Raw genomic sequence first — 4,682 nt, 5'->3', positions numbered from 1 at the left:
AACACAGGAACAAATGAGTAACACAGTATTAACATTCTAGTAACTAATACTGACAAACAACAAACACTAATTAAGAAATTAGTAATTCCAGTGCATTAGTTTACTACTAGCAACTACTATATTTCATACCTCACAGAGAACTATATACAGTTGACAGTTACATTTTCAAGTCCAGTATTGCAGCAATAGGTGTAAATATTTAATAACACTGTATTTTTTTGTAACGTAAAACTAACAAAATAAGTAAAAACTAAGTGTCAGTCAACCTTACATTCACTGAGCATTCACATTCACGCATTGGCCATAACCACTGTTCTTTGTATTGCACAAAACAAAAGTATTAATCTAGTGTCTGTATTCTACAAAAGCAGTGATTTAGGGTAACAATGAGTAACCTGGATGTAATAAATGTTAGCTACTACAGCTCTGGTTGCATCATCACAAGTGTTTTTCTTTTCTTTTTCTGTGCATTTAACACCTTTAATTGCGAGGCTTCAACCGTATGTTTAATGAGATCATTACTGATGACAGGTTCTTCTTCTTCTTCTTCTTTTTTGCTAATAGACTCTCTGGAGAGTTTTAACAACTAGGTCCAGTACAAAAGTGCTGATTTGTCTCAAAGGAGTTGAACAAAAGAATCATTACATCGTAAGAAAGCAAAAAGTTTTCAGAGATCAGGGGCCATATACAAAAGGATTTTTGTATCACTGAAAATTCACAAACATTTACCTAAATAAATGTCTCTGAAATTTTTATCCATTCACAAAACTTCTAATATCAAGTTTTACTGGGGAATGGGGAAAATGCTGTGTTACAGGGTTTTAAATCATGGAAAGATGTTAATGAAAGAACATGTCACATTACAGTTAAAATCAGGGAAAGTTTTACATTAACTCTCTGTGGCTGGTTAGCTCCGTCAACCCATAAATCTGATCCTGGAGCCTTCCCATCAGTACCTTCTGTCTCCCTAATCAAACACAGCTTATTTAGGTGACTTGATTCAGGCCATGAGCACATTAGTAGAGACCATATCCAATCAATCAATCAATTAATCAATCATAATTCAATGACTATATATTATCAATATTTTTACGTAAGCATTTCAAATCCTAACTGTCCTGACATCTCCATTGGGATCAGCATGAAATTTAAGGTTCAGCTGAGATTTCAAACCCCAATGAATGGGAAATCAGAAAAGTGTTTGAGATATCAGCAACATCTCCATGCCTCTGTGGAACTTTGGAAGGAATACAAATGGTTATGGTTGTGGTCCCTTAAATATCTTGAGTGAGAAAATGAACCCCTTTACAAGCCCTGTGAATTTAAATAGCAACAAGTAAAGGACTTCTATTATCTTAATCATCTACATGGTTGTTAATATGTTCCTCTCTGTATGTATGTATAGTAAAATGTGGTGCTTCAAGCAGAAAACAAATGTACTTATATGGGAAAATAAAGTATACATTAAATTAGCTTGCTACACTTTATCTGGGTTCTGCACAGGCTACTGTTTTAACAACAACTTGTTGTTTAACAACAGTGTATGTTAGACCCTATTCCATCTAAGCATGTCCCCAAAACCTTCAAACTTGTTTTTATTAATCCTCTCATCAAAAAAAAAGCCCACCACCTGGTGGGCAGGGCAGAGGACCACCACAGCTGAGAAGATGGGACATAATCCCACCAGGGTGGAGCAGAGGACCACCACAGCAGAGTCGATGGCACAGGGGAGCAAGTCTGGTTAGGTGGGACTGGAACAGATAACATAAACAGATTAATGGTGGCCTCTGTGGCCATGATAAGGCAAGTATAAAGTTCACACATGGCCTCCATAGCAATGACAGAAATTAACAAAAAGTTCATAGATGGCCTCCATAGCTGTGAAAGGACAGAATGAGAGTTCATAGGCGGCCTCCATGGCTGTGATGGGACAGGCGGGGTGTTCATGGATGGCCTCCGTGGAGTTGACAGGACAGACAGTAAGTTTGTGGATGGCATCCGTGGCCATGACAGGATTGGACAAGAGTTACGAATGGATACTACTCGACAGCTCTGAATGTTCTGCAGCAGTTGCCACCTTCTGGAGGTTCCACAGCCAGTGTTGTGAAAGTTCACTTTCTACATGAACTAGTTCAAAGTTCAATTCACAAATTTTTAAAATTAACTAGTTCAGTTCATAGTTCAAACTACAAAAATTTTGAACTAAGTTCACACAGTTCCAAAAAATGAACTACGTTCATAGTTCTTTTTTTCCCATATGTTGCTTCGAGCTATTATTTTTCAAAAATGATTGCCACAGCCCATATAGAATCACAAACAGCAAATTATTTTAATCAGTTTTAACAATGAAGCTATGTGTCAGATTTCATCTTCATATCCAATTTTGAATCCTTATCCAACCAGGGTTTACATTAGCATTGAGGGAACAGCATTCCCCATTGTTGCTTTAATGCTTTGTCTCCCATCTCAACGACCTTGTCATAAACATCATAAAATTATTTTTAATGGTTATACGCCTTCTTGCTACATGCTGCTGTCGCCTCCATGCTTTTTTTTGTTTTGTTTTTTGATGACGTGTCACGCATGCGGCGGACGGCGGTGCGACACTGGTGGTGTTGCCAGATTGGGTGTTTTTCCACTACATATTAAGACCCGTTTACGGTGTGTTCTAGCCGGGTTTTCGCCTGGAGGGCTCTATAGAAATCTGGCACCCTATTGAATAAAGTTAACCTGAGAGAGCGTGCCGTTCACGGACACCAGAATGAACGAGTTGACAGTAACGTTCATCCGGCATTAATACAGCACGTTCAGTTCACGTTCGCCCAAAATATGAACGAGTTCATGAACTATCGTTCAGTGAATGCGTTCAGGCACAACACTGTCCACAGCAGTAACAGACTCCTTGACAGCAACACAACAGGATGAGAAAACATTGCTGGGTGCAACAGACAGGATGTGACAAGGCTCTGGAAGTTCAGCTGAGACTTGACAAGGCTCTGGAAGTTCAATAGTGATTTTACTGGGCTCATAAAGATCAACTGTGACTTGACTTGTTTCACGAAGAACAACTGTGACTTGATTTTGTTCATGAAGATCAACGGTGACTTGACTTTGTTCATGAAAATCAATGGTGACTTGACTTTGTTCATGAAGATCAACGGTGACTTGACATTGTTCATGAAAATCAATGGTAACTTGACTTTGTTCATGAAGATCAATGGTGACTTGACTTTGTTCACGAATATCAATGGTGACTTGAATTGACTCATGAAGTTTAACTTTGGTTTTACTTGACACATGGGGTTAATGGTGACTTGACCCGACTCTGGATGGTCAGCCGTGACTTGACCCGACTCTGGACGGTCAGCGGGGGCCTGACTTGACTCTGGATGGTCAGTGGGGACCTGTCTTGACTCTGGGAGATCAACGGGGGCCTGATTTGAGCCTGGAAGATCAACTGTGGTTACCATCTTGTGCAGTGGCTCTGGGTTGGCGGCAATTTGTGCAGTGGCACTGGGCTGGCAGCTATCTTGTGCAGTGGTGCTGGGCTGGCGGCCATCTTGTGCAGTGGCTCTGGTGGTTCAAGCTCTGCTGCCATCTGGGCTTGACAATGTTGCCCCCCCTAAACAAATTATTTGGGGTTTGAACACTGTTCTCTGCCTCACCCACAGTGAACGAAGAGCCACACAACAAAAGAGCATATCCAATGATGTGCCTTAGACTGCCATTAAACTCCCCTCTAGGTAAGCATGACTTAATTGGGTCATTGAGTCCGAAACGGAACAAGTCCTTGAACAAAACTTAATCATAATACTGTACTTGATATGATATCTCACAGAACTGTTGAACATATTGAACATATTCAGTAGATAGGGCTACTTGATGAAGGTGCAATAGCTGATCTACTGGGTCAATGATAGAGCTGGAGAGTCGATATGCTGACCCGGAAGTGGGAACAGACATCTCAGTAACGAGAGGATACCAGGCTGCTGGATCCTGGTATGGCGAAGTCTTCTGTAGCATGGGGTCATTTGGATCCAAGTGCAGTAGTTTATTAAGAATGGTCAGACAGGTAATTATCAGAGCACAGCGTCAGGTATGCAGAAGATATCCAAAATCAGAAACAGTACCAGACAAAGGTCGGGCAGGTGGCAGAGAATCAAAGTCGGTATACACAATCCAAAGTCAAACATGAAAGGAACAAACACTAGGAAAACACTCGGAAATGCCAGACAGAACTAAACAAGACTTTGCACTTATTGAGAGTCAAAACACAGTTTATATAGGGGAGTGGTAATGGGGAGTGGTAATGGGGAGTGGTAATGGTGGTTATTAGCCCTAAGCACGCGATTATGGGAAATGGAGTTGGAAATGGAAATACAAGAATGCCAGAGTCCTGAGTGATGATGATCGTGACATCTACAGCCCTGAAAGATGAGACCAGGACAACTAGAGCCCAGATAGAGATCCCCTGTAAAGACCTTGTCTCAGATGACCACTGGACAACACCACCGGAAACAGATGATTCTTCTGCACAATCTGCCTGTGCTGCAGCCTGGAATTGAACTGCAAGACCATTAGTCCTTTTCAATTGTGTCAATTTTTTTTATTATTATTATGATTATTATTATTTTGTTCATATAACAAGCTTTACAAAAACAATGTTTCAAACCATCCTGATT

The sequence above is a fragment of the Carassius auratus genome, chromosome 14 (genome assembly GCF_003368295.1).
Source record: "Carassius auratus strain Wakin chromosome 14, ASM336829v1, whole genome shotgun sequence".
Taxonomy (NCBI): domain Eukaryota; kingdom Metazoa; phylum Chordata; class Actinopteri; order Cypriniformes; family Cyprinidae; genus Carassius; species Carassius auratus.
The sequence above is the reverse complement of the archived record's forward strand: the minus strand, read 5'-3'. Positions refer to the sequence as shown.